The following is a 12,918-nucleotide window of genomic DNA, read 5'->3' on the forward strand; positions in this document are numbered from 1 at the left end:
AGCCTCTGTGAGAGTTGCTGACCGTGAACTTGAGGAGTCCAGATGTAGACAGATCCCTCATACAGATGTAAAGGTCATCGGTCTGGGCGGGACTCGGAAGGTCAGTATTGTCCTTGTGCCTCCTCTGGGGTCTTGATAACGGACCCCATGTGGAGTCATTGGGTGAGATGGTTAGCAGCCTTTTATGTTGGACCTCTGCCAATTACAGGCACCTGCTATTCTGGATTTAGGCTCAGGTATCAAACTGCGTACGTACATACGGCGCATGCACCTGGGACACCGAGGCTGACGTTTGTCTTTCAGTCATTTGGCAAATGAACATAAAGTGTAGTAGCTTGGCCCTGGGCTGTGCCCGGGATGGGGCTCTCCCCAAAGAGCAGGGACCTGCTTCAGGGACCTTACAGTCTGCTGAAGGAGTGTCAGACCCCTTCACTCCGCCCAGCCCGGTCCTTCCCGCTGGGTTTATGAGTGTCTAGACAGCTCAGCTCCCTACACTGTTACTATGTTTCACACAAGTTCCCCACCTGGACCAGGCAGCTTCTGTATCAGCCTTGACGCAGGCTAGAGGGGGTTTTGGAAGACAGTGCCTCAGTGGAGGAAAATGCCCCCACCAGGCTGGTCTATGAGCAAACCTTTGGTCCTTTTTCTTGGGTGATGATTGACGTGGGTGGGCCCATCCCACAAGGGGTGGAGTCACACACACACACACACACACACACACACACACACCGCTGGTGGTCCCAGAAGAGGAAGCCAGGAAGGAGCACCCTTCCGTGACCTCTGCATCACTTCCTGTCCTGCCTGAGTTCCTGCCCTGACTTCCTCCAGCGATAGAGTGTGATGAGGAAGTGGAGATGCAATTAACCCTTTTTTCCCCGGGTTACTTATGGTCCTGGTGTTTTATCACAGCAGCAGTGTACTGAGCACTGCCAGCCTGGTCCCACAGGTGTGCCAGCCCCAAATGAACACACGGACGCTACATTAATTGTGAAACTGTTGGCAGGTGACTTGGGCTTCTTATTGGCTAGCTCTGTCTTAATTATTAACCCATCTCTATTAATCTAAATATTTCCACATGGTCTCATCTTACCAGAGAAGGGTCCTGACCTCTTACCCCTGTGTGGTCTCACGTGGCGTCTGACCTGACTACGTTTCCCAGAATTCTTATCGTCTCCTAGCCCCGCCTATCTTGCTGCCCTGTTGGCCAACAGTGTTTTACTCATCAACCAATAAGAGAAACACATATACAGAAGGACATTCACCCCATCACTCGGTGTATGGCTGTTAAGTACATACATTTACTCTCTCACCAAACACCATCTGCTTTCTGTTTGCTGGGCTTGGCTGTTGACACCAGGGCTTTGAAGAAGGCAAGTGAGGAGTCCAAGGTAGAACATTGATGGAGACATTTGCTCCAAGGTCATTTGATGCAAGTGCAGGGGCCAGCCCACGGGGCTTCCCCAGCATTTGTAGGATGTATACATCATCCATTTGTGCATGATCTTCCTTCCCATCTAGGACAGGCGGCTTTATTCGGTTCGCCCCTTCCTCCTCTGCCAACCCTACATCTGCAGGCATTCAGCCTAGTCCAATGTTTTCTATAAACTTGCCCCTGCCCAGCTGCCTGGGAGTCCCTGGGGCGATGCTTCTTTTAAACACAGCTTCCTTGGTCCTAGCTGGTGAGTCTGCTTCCTGGAGGATGGAACTCAACTGCAGATGTCACAGACAAAACTTGGAGGGGGCAGGTTCAGCAGAGCCACCAGACCCCGGCTAACGATGACCAATGCTGGAAGAAGATGGGTGGGTGAGGGAAAGGCCCTCCCCATGCATCCTCACGGCTCCCTTTGTGAGGACAGAGCGCGAAGGCACAGGAGGAGCTGTCTGCGGGGAACACACGCTCCCCTCTCAGGAAAGCGTCATTCAGTACGGCCTTGGATCTCAGCTGGGCCCTGTCGCTGCACCATCTGGGCCCTTCCCCATCCTCCAACCTCCAACTCCTCCCACATCTCCTGTTTGCCCAGGGAGCTGGAGGTGGTACTGTCAACAGCTTTGCAGCAGGGTGGCGGGTCTCTGTAGTGCCAGCGGGTAGGTGGGTGTATCTGTAAGTAGAGGGGCAAATGAGGCTTGTGGGAGGGTCTCTTAAGTCTGTTCATCCTGACCCCCCCAAGGCAGGTACCCGTCATTTTCCTGTGCTTCATATGGTAGCCCACAGAGATGCCCACGCACTTTGGGGTGTCGGACATGTGCTCCTTAATGGTGATCCCAGGAATAATGGGGCAAATCAATTATGTGAGTCACCAGCAAGCCCGGTTTGCAGGGTGGGGCATACCTTGGATGTCCCAGCTCCTCATTCCCTTGCAGTATGGGCGTGAGAGCCTGGCGGCTGTCCATCCACACCCAGCAGCTTGCCGGAGAGCGCACTAGCTTCCTTAGCTTGCTCTGAGAGTCTGAAAAGAGCCGTGACAACAACCACTGGACAGAAGATTGAACGTCTGGTTCAGAAGGTAATGTGGGGGGATGGCCTCAGTGCCCGGGGCCTCGAGACGGTGTCTCCACACGGCAGGCTGCTCAAGTCGACTTAACTGCAACTTGTTCTGTAGGGAGGACAGGAGTTTGTCTGTATCTCCTGCTGAGGATTGTGAAACAGACGCCCAATCTGTGCCCGTAAGTAAAGAGGTCTGGGAACTATCTAGTCATCTCTGAAAACTCCCTCCCTTTCCCTCTCCTTCTCCCTCTCCCTCTCAGTCTCTGTGTCTGTCTGTCTGCCTCTGTCTGTCTGTCTCTGTGTCTGTCTGTCTGTATGTCTGTCTGTCTCTCTCTCTCTCACACACACAGACACACACCCCACACCTAAGCACACCCAAGTCTGAGAGTTTCTGGTTCACGGGCCTAGTGCCTTCTGTGTGTGTGTGTTTCTCTGTCAAGCCAGGGTGCTCTGTCCCCGCCGCCGCCACCAACTTCAAATGTAAGGGTTGAAGCCTTCAGCTCGGCACAGATGGAGTCGCTCTCCTCAGAGGGTCCAGAAGGAGATTCGGAAAAACCAAAGTGAAGCGGTTACTCGTCCTCTCTGAAGGTGATTCGGGTTAGCTAGGTGACAGACCCACAGGTCATCAGGTTGCAACCGGTCCATATCTTCCTGGTACCTCCATTCTCTTTCTAAGTGCTGCCTCCTGGGCTCCAGCAGCCTCAGGCCCAACCTGACCCTGAGCATCTGTCGCTGCTCCTTTACAGAGGCAAGTGAGCTCAGCTAGTCATTACTGCCTGCCTGCCGGCTCCTTTTCCAACCCTGCCCCAGCCCCCAACACCCATCTCCTCCAGCAGCCGCATGAAAATCCCACTCTTGTGAGACCTCAAGAGGGCTCTGCTTCTCCGAACCCCGACTGACCAGATGAGACGTACCCCCCCCCCGTGTCATAACAGAGCAACACCTGGGAGCTCACCTTCCGTGCGGATCCAAGGAAACCGTCTGGGGCTACCAGGAAGTGGGAAAACCACGGGGCAGAGAACAGGCAACCGAGTCACTTTTACCTTCCACAATTACAGGAAAATGGGGAAAACACCGTCACAGTAATTCACACCTGTAATCCCAGACTGAGGCAGGAGGACTGCCACGAGTTAGCTCAGTCTGGGCTAGAGTTCCGAGCAAGCCTGGGCTACAGAGGAAGCATGCAAGGAAGAAAACAACAGCAAAACCCAAACAAATCTCTGTGAGTTCGAGGTCAGCCTGGTCTACGGAGAGAGTTCCAGGACAGCCTCCAAAACAATACAAAGAAACCCTGTCTCGAAAAAACAAAAAACAACACCAAAAAAACAAAAAACAAAAAAGACCAAAAAACAAAACAAAACAAAAAACCAAACAAACAAAACCAAAACCAAAAAACCCCCAAACAAATGAAAAACTTAAAGAAAGGGGTGTGGGGAGGACAGGAGGAAGAAAAGACGCCAGGGCAGGGCCAGCAGAAAATGTCTCCGTTTCCTTCTGTCTATTCCTGCCCAACTGCCCGTGGCAGCGTTAGGTGTGTGTCCTCCTTACCTGTGCGTCCTGCCTTCTCCCCGAGATGCCCAGCCTTGGGAGGCAACCCCATCAACATGTTCCAGGGAGGGACCCGAAATCTTTGCTCTCTCTGTGCAATTTTTTGCCGCCCCAGAGCAATGAGCAGCCACGCTTTTCTGCCCACCGTGTGCACAGGCTCCGCTAGGGTCCCTCCTGGCCGCTATGGCTGTAGCGTTACTATGCATTTTATACCTGTGTACCCACTAGACAGCGAACACATTTAACACAGTGTCCCTGACATGGTCACCTTTGGATCCCTAGTGGCCAGCACTGCATCTGGCACGCGGAAGTGTGCGGTAAATATTTGTGAATGACTGAAGGAGTCATGAGGAGGTCACATCTGGCTTGGAAGGGTTTAGAACCCCTGATCCTGAGAGGCAGACAGACAGACAGGCAGGCAGGCAGGCAGGCAGGCAGGCAGACAGACACATACACACACAGAGACAGACACAGAGAGAGAGAGAGAGAGAGAGACAGAGACAGAAAGACAGACAAACAGACACAGACAGGCAAACACACACACAGACAGACACAGACAGACACAGACAGACACAGACAGACACAGACAGACACAGACAGACAGACAGACACACACACACACAGACAGACATAGAGAGAGAGACAGACAGATAGACAGGCAAACACACACACAGAGACAGACAGGCAAACACACACACAGATACAGACAGACACAGACAGACAGACAGACAGACACACACACACACACACACACCCAGGATCAGCGTGCTCTGTGGCACCTTGATGCATCTTGGGTGTCCCCTGGTCACCATGTTAAGGTTGATGCGCACATAGCAGCAAGAGTCCCCCTCTCCTTCCCACAGAACGGTCTCAAGCCCAGAGAGTCACTACCAACCAAGACAGTTGTCATTACCACATACGGTCTCTGTCCAGCTCAAGGGTAGCTCGTGAGAGACATCCTCCCCACGTAGGCCCACTGAGGCAGGTCAGTATTTGAGTTTATGGGGCAGCCCTTACCGAAGAAAACCAATACCTGCAGCGGAAACTTGTTAAGAGAAGCTTTTTCTTTTGCTAGCCGCTTTGGTTTATCCCCCGCCAGTCGCCTGGGCTCTGCCGCGCCAGCCTGGTTCTAGATCCGCATCAGTCCCAAATAAACACACAGGAGGCTGTATTAATTATGAAGCTGTTGGCCTTGTTTGTCTCTTACTGGCTAGCTCTGACTTAAGTAATTACCCCATAATTGTTAATCTAAGTATGTTTCTTACCGGAGAATAGTTCCCGGCGTCCTACCCCCATGGCGTCACATGTTGACTCTCTTGTGTTTCCCCTTCCCAGAATCCTCCTCGACTCCTAGTCCCTCCTATCTAGGTTTTCTATTGGCCAGACAGTACTTTATTGACAAATGCACAGGCAAATAACAGGACTTCCCCAACAGAAACTGACTTGTAAATCCTTGGTACCACGTTCACGAAACTTGAGTAGGCAACAATTAAGCACATACACTACACCCCCAAATCACTGGAAAAATAAACCGACCAAAAATGCCGCCAATGGAGGCGGTAGGGGTCCTTATCCCTAAGAGACTGCTCGCACCCCTTCAGGGCAGTTGGGGGGCTCCACATCCTAGCCAGCCCCTAACCCTTGGTCCTCCGGCCGCAGTGAACGGAACCCCTGGCTAGCTGCCAGGCTAGACCATGGCGCAACAGACGTGGGTGACCAGAGGCAGCCATGAAACATGTGACTGGGGACACGTCAACACGTCTGAGCCTCCCTTTCCTCGTCTGGGAGAGGAGTTGGGGGGTAATTGTTGGCTGTGTGCACACCTCTCATGGGGACACTGGGAACGTGAAATCGAATTGGATCCTGGGAAAGTGCTTTGGGTGAGGGAGGGCAACACTGCCCCAACCTGATGAGAGGCAGCCACCATTCTTCTGTGAGGGTGTCGGCGGTTCCGTGTGGTGACACAGACATGGAGAACCAGCAGGTTCCGGCTTGTCTCTGAGCTTCTCCACGACACCTCCAGCCCCTCCTGATTACTGAAACCACAGCCCACGGCAGCCCCAAGCCCACCTTTAGATTCCGTGTGGCATTTGCATGTAGTCACAACTTGCATAAGTCACAGCCCCTCCAAGGAGTTCTCACGACTTCTCACAGCAGTGGGATGCTCAGAGGAATGTTTGGTGAATGAATAGGTACGGAAACAGCTCTCTGCTCTCCTGGGACTGAAAAGAGATTGAAGTCAGCAAGGGGGAAGCATTGAAGGGAATTCAAAGACCAAACAGAGAGTCTAGGGCTCCACCAACACGAAGCTTTGGGTACCCTGTAACTGTTGCTCGAATGTTGACCAGTCTTATGTACACTTTAAACAACTCGTGAAAGCACTTTAAATATGGATGCAAGGCTGAAGTGTAGCTCAGTACACATTTAGTATACTCAAGGACGCCGGTTCAAATCCCAACACCTCCCCGATGAAGAAAAAAATTCTTGCTGCAGGAAGAAAGTGTGGGACTCTGCAGCCGTAGCTGCTCTGGCATCAAGCCTGCTGTGAGTGACCTGTCCTGGTCCACAGAGGTCTTCTGATGGCACCACACACTTCTGGGGTTGGAGGCAGCCACGGGATATGGGGAAACCCGAAACCAAGGCTTGGTAGGACGTCCTTTTGGAAAGAGAGAGGGCGTGTGCTCAGCCGTCTGTCAATTATGTGGGTCACTCGCGCACCTGGTGCCCTGAAGCTCATGAAGGGAAGCCATCATGCCCTTGCCTGCGCGGTGGCCTCCGTCTCGCTTCCCCTTCACGATTCTTACTCATCCTTCAAGACCTAGCCCAGTCGCCGGTTTCTCTGAGTCACCACGCCGCATGGCGAGGCATCCCTCCATCCCCACACACCTAGGGCAAGCCGCTCCAGAGTGAGGCAGCTTTGTTTTCCAGAGCGGACACGGGGCAGGGTCTGAGGACACATTTTGGACGGATGCAGTGGCGGGGAGGCACAGATGCACCCCGGGCTGCCGGGAGACAGAGGCAAGGACCTCCAGGACGCACAGCCCAGCCAGCCACCCACACCAAGGAATTATCTGATCCCAAAATGTCCCACTACTGCGGTCTGGACCCCTGCGTGGAGGTGAGAGACCATCCTGAGAAGACGCCTTGTCGGTCCAGCCTTTAGTCCTGTACGCTGTGCACGCGGCTCAGATCCCTATGCTATGCCCCTCTCCCGGATGTACTTACTGGCACTTTGCAGCTGTGGCGGGGCCCATCACGGGCTGAGACGAACACAGCTAAGGATTCTGCTCTCAAGGAGCCTTGTCACCAAATATAGGAAAAGCTCACAGAGAACCCTAATTGCCCACGAAACAGAAAACAAGGCCGTGACAGAGGCCAGCAGAAGGCTCTGGGAGAGCAGATTGTTGGGCTGAACCAAAATGAATTTGCCCGCATCCTACCTTTTTGACTGGGAAAACACTAATTCTATGCAGTTCACCCCAAATGTGGTCTAGCCGTTTTGGCCCGGGGTTGGGGGCAGAGATCAGAGGTCACAGAAGAGGGGAAATCCCAGGAAATAAGTTCCCAGTCCAGCCTCCTCCAGCCTCACCCCTGCATGCTCTCCGATTCCTACCCTCACCCCTGCCACAGTTCCCAAGAGACAACCTTGCATTTCTAAGGCCTTTATCTTTTTTTTTTTTTTTTTTTTTTTGAGTAGAGCTTAGGTTAGTGGGCTACACAGTGGCCTTAGTACGTAACCGTCCTTCAGGGTCTGGAGACTCTAAAAAGAACAGTGTTGTACAGGCAGAAAATTAGATGTGGCGTCTTGATGGTGACAGGTGTAAGGAAACACAGGGTCCCCTCAGACCAACAGAGGCCACACAGCTTCTACAAACTGTACCAGAGCTCAAGGCCTGAAACACGGCTGTGGCCACCTGTGTGGTCACGTGCCCCGGTGTGTCGGGCAGCCTCCCACCTTCCCCATCCACGGGCCTCGGCTGCTTACCCACCTCACGTTATGGGAAGCTTTGAAGAAAGCCGGACTTAGAACTTGGCTCTGAAGCTGGGCGTTGGTGGCGCACGCCTTTAATCCCAGCACTCGGGAGGCAGAGGCAGGCAGATCTCTGTGAGAGGGCAGCCTGGTCTACAAAGTGAGTTCCAGGACAGCCTCCAAAGCCACAGAGAAACCCTGTCTCGAAAAACCAAAAAAAAAAAAAAAAAAAAAAGCTGCCAAGAAAGGTCAAGCGTGGGCAAGTCTGATAAGATCTGGCTCCACACAGCCGTCTACCCACACGGAAGAATGGCTGTCAGCGTGGTTGTCACCAGTGCGGATGCCACCAGCTGCACAGTGCCTGCTGCTAAGCCAGGGTGAGCAGCTGGGACACCGGTCAGCGGTGCCCCCACCCCAACCCCCACTGCCCCATGCAAGTCTGGATAGGAGTCAGCGGCTTGCAGCCTAGAGGGAGATACCCTAAGTCACTGACCTCCCCACCCCAAATCCGACAGGGTTCTCTGTGTAGCCCTGGCTGTCCTGGAACTCACTCTGCAGACCAGGCTGGCCTTAAACTCACAGAGATCCGCCTGCCTCTGCCTCCCCAGCACTGGGATTAAAGGTGTGCGTTCCACCGCTGCCCAGTTGACACCAGCTCCTGAGAGAATGAGGCAGGAGGATGACGGTGAGTTTGAAGCCAGCCTGAGCTACACGGTACGTTCTAGGCCAAAGTGGGGACCAGAGTGAGACACTGTCCTGAGAGCACAGGACGGGGCTGGAGAGACGGCTTCGTGGCTATGAGCACTGGCTGCTCCTACAGGGGACCCCGTTTGGTTCCCAGCACCCAAGTGCTAGCTCACAACAATCTGTAACTCCAGATTCAGGGGACCCCACGCTCCCTTCTGACGTCTGTGAGAACTGCATACACATGGTATAATACATACAATCACACATGGTATCATACATACAGCCACACATGGTATAATACATACAGCCACACATGGTATATATAATATATACACCACGCATGGTATCATACATACAACCACACATGGTATAATACATACAACCACACATGGGGTATAATGCATACAGCCACACATGGTATAATACATACAACCACACATGGTATCACACATACAACCACACATGGTATCACACATACAACCACACATGGTATCACACATACAACCACACATGATATCATACATACAACCACACATGGTATCACACATACAACCACACATGGTATCATACATACAACCAGATGTAGTATAATACATACAACCACACATGGTATCATACATACAGCCACACATGGTATAATACATACAGCCACACATGGTATCATACATACAGCCACACATGGTATAATACATACAGCCACACATGGTATATATAATATATACACCACACATGGTATCATACATACAACCACACATGGTATAATACATACAACCACACATGGGGTATAATGCATACAGCCACACATGGGGTATAATACATACAACCACACATGGTATAATACATACAACCACACATGGTATCACACATACAACCACACATGGTATCATACATACAACCACACATAATGTAATGCATATGGTATAATACATACAACTACACATGGTATAAAACATACAACTACACATGGGATCATGTATACAGCCACGCATGTATACCACCAGGCGGACACTAATGCATATAGCCAAACAAGTCAATATGAAGAGAGACTTACAAGAACACAGCAACAACAGTCAGTTCTGAGGCGGTGCTGTGTCCACGGTGGCTGCTGGGCTGGTCGGCTCCACACACAGCCTCACGTGGCCGTCTTCCCCTGGAGGGCGTCGTGGTTGATCTAGGCTACCGTTTTGTGAACAGGAGTGTAGTGCAAATAAAATAGAGAGGAATCGTTAATAAGGAAAACATTGTTTTTAATTGAAAAGTTTTCATATAGTATATTCTGATCACAGTCCCCTCACTCCTCCCAGGTCTCCCCCCCTCACCCCACTCCACACCCGTTCTCTCTTTCTCTCTGTCCTCTAAAATGGCAAACTTCATTTAAGTTGTGGTTTTCTTTGGTGTAACTATGATAACTCTTAATTCAACCAGAGCCTCAGTTCTCAGAGATTTATATAAAGCCACAGTATCTTCAGGGCAGGGGTTCTCCTGAGGAGTGTGGCAATGCTGAACGACCGTGTGTGTGTGTGTGTGTGTGTGTGTGTGTGTGTGTGTGTGTGTGTGTGTGTGTGTGTGTGCGCATGTGCATGCATGCTGCGTGCACGCATGTTTGGGCATTAATACCCGGGTGGGGTGGCACATGCCTGTTGTACCATCCCTGCACTCGGGAAACAGAAGCAGAGGATCAGAAGTTCAGTCACCCTAAGTTACATAGCGAGTTTGAGCACAACCTGGACTACATGAGACCCTGGCTTTAAAAAAATAAATGAATAAAGCAAACCTCGTTGTCCCTGATTGCACAGGGATTAACTGATACATAAAGTCTTATATATTTGTGGTTTTGAGTACAAAAACCAATGAAGTCTTCTCCAAGTCATGGAGGGAGGGGGAGTGGGGGGGAGGGGCCACAGGCAAGGGCAACAAAACCGTGCTGTGACAGAGTAGGGATGGTGACACAGCCTGTGGTTCCAGAACTTAGAAGGACGAAGCAGGAAGATTGGGATTCTGCGGTCAACTTGAGCTACACAGCAAACAAGACCACGCATGATTAAATGATAGCAGATTTACAGCAGCTCACATCTCCCTAGTGTGAGCCAGGAACTGAGCAGGAGAGCCATCACTTCCATCCGGGCCACTAGAGCTAGCTACATTTGTATCAACTTAATAATGCGGAATGTCCAATTAGTAAAACAAAAAGAAAGAAAGAAAGAAAAAAACACGCAAGCGCTGCCCTGAGATGGGGGAGGGGCAGGAGGAAGAGCAACGTGAAATGATAATGTGGGTGAAGAACTCGGCGTGAGACCCAGCAGTCTGTATGCCACCTACGAAGAGCAGCTGACTAACACAACAGCCCTGACTCCAGGTCCCTGTGGCCCCTTTGCTCAGAAGCTGCCAATTCCCATCACAGAGTTCGCGTGGCTTCTCCGTCTAAAGGGCCTGGGTTGAAAGCTGGTTCTAACCTTATTGTCTCTTGAGTGAATCCTGTAAACTCCCTGAGCCTGAACTCCCTGATTCATAGGCTAGGAGAAAATACACACACACTCACACACACACACTCACACACATACACACTCACACACGTGCACACTCACACACTCACACGTACACACACTATTATACACTCTCTCACACTCACACATGCATACATGAACACACGCTCTTACAACACACACACACACTCACACACACACACACACACACTTGCAATGAGAATCTAGTAAGATCATGGGGTGGGAACCTCTCAGAGTTATTCTGTTATATTCTACAGAAAACCTATGGGTCATTTAACTAGAGGGGTTTTAGAGGTCATTTGGTCCAAATAGTTATATCGTCCAGACACTAAGACCCCTGGAGAATAAGTATTAAGGCTGGGGTGTTGCTCACTGATGTAAGTCACCCACATGCGAGTGCATAGAGACCAGAGGAGGGTTCTGGGTGGGGGTAGTCTCATTAAACTCCCTAGGTCCACCTGGATCCACCTTCCCTCCCAAGCTGGCTTTAGTCTGTTTGCTTTTGTTTTTTTTTGTTTGTTTTTCAAGACAGGGTTTCTCTGTATTGTTTTGGAGGCTGTCCTGGAACTCGCTCTGTAGACCAGGCTGGTCTCGAACTCACAGAGATCCACTTGCCTCTGCCTCCCGAGTGCTGGGATTAAAGGCATGTGCTACCAACACCCGGCAGTATGTTTGTTTTTTAACCATGAGTGCTGGGAATCTAAATTCAGGCCCTCATGTCACAGCGAGTGTTCTTACACACTAAGCCACCTCCCCGCCTCCTGAATTGGTTCCTCTCTGTCCCCTTTCCTTGCCACCCGTGGCAGACAAAACGCAAGTGTTAGGGACTGGAGCACCTAGCTGTTAAACGGTCTCTTCAGGGATGATTCCCCCTTCCCCCCCATTCTCCCCACAACTGTCATCTTTTTAAAACCAAACCAAACCATGTGATTCTCTGGACTCAAGGATTCCGTGTTCCGCCACACATGTGGTGTTCAACTTTTGGACAGACCCCAGGATACAATGTATACTGGGAACATCTTAAAAGAACCTAAGACCTGAAATCAACAAAACGTTGTCTAAAAAGGGCCTTGGTTCCAGCAGAACTGGGAGCTCAGAAAGGTCAACAGAGGGTTGGGCTCCCCATGCTGGCGATGCCTCTCCTGGGCTGGAAGAGACCTCAAACGACATCTGCAGATCAAGCCTTGTCCAGATCTGGCTCTCAGACCACAGAGGCCAAGGGGAAGGCGGGGGCTGGTGGGTAGCATTCCTGCCCACCCGAGTTTATGTGGATAGTCACTGCGCCCTCTTGGAGACCTCCTCAAGGCTTCTGCCTAGCCCACACCTGAGGGGTTTTCTGCCGAGCTGATGAGGGAAGACGGACTCACAGAATTGTCTGCCTGGTAAGTGGTTTTTAATTCCCCGGCTTACTTCCACGACTTCTGAGTCATTTCTCTGTTTTTAGGCAGGGTGCCCAACACCTAATGGCTCCTCATTCCTCTTCCTTTTCAGGAAGCACACATTTAGTCTGTAGGGCACATCCTTCGACTCACCGAGCGGTTTCCAGGGGAGCAGGTTTGGGAGCTGGACCTAACAGGGCCAGAGAGCCTCCACATGCAAAACCCCAGGCTTCAGAGTGGCCATGCAGGCAGCTGCAGCTGGTTGGCAGTGTGTTTTCTTTTCTTTTTCTTTTTCTTTTTTTTTTTGGTTTTTCGAGACAGGGTTTCTCTGTGGTTTTGGAGTCT

General features: G+C 51.3%; 1 long non-coding RNA gene across 2 annotated transcripts; it reads right to left on the reverse strand.

The window, feature by feature from the left end:
* Positions 1-1,001: 1,001 nt before the first annotated feature.
* Positions 1,002-11,978, reverse strand: LOC106021337. Of its 2 annotated transcripts, XR_005870676.1 has the most exons (6): positions 11,933-11,978; positions 9,742-9,866; positions 6,104-6,255; positions 5,051-5,162; positions 2,330-2,594; positions 1,002-2,099 (listed from the first exon to the last, which is right to left on the reverse strand). It is a non-coding gene; the product is annotated as an uncharacterized LOC106021337 (long non-coding RNA). The 2 variants fall into 2 exon arrangements; XR_002383266.2 differs by lacking the exons at positions 5,051-5,162; positions 6,104-6,255; positions 9,742-9,866; positions 11,933-11,978 and adding exons at positions 2,959-3,087; positions 3,441-3,723.
* Between the last annotated feature and the right edge of the window lie 940 nt (positions 11,979-12,918).

This window comes from Mesocricetus auratus, unplaced genomic scaffold (assembly GCF_017639785.1).
Source record: "Mesocricetus auratus isolate SY011 unplaced genomic scaffold, BCM_Maur_2.0 Super-Scaffold_100023, whole genome shotgun sequence".
NCBI classification, from domain to species: domain Eukaryota; kingdom Metazoa; phylum Chordata; class Mammalia; order Rodentia; family Cricetidae; genus Mesocricetus; species Mesocricetus auratus.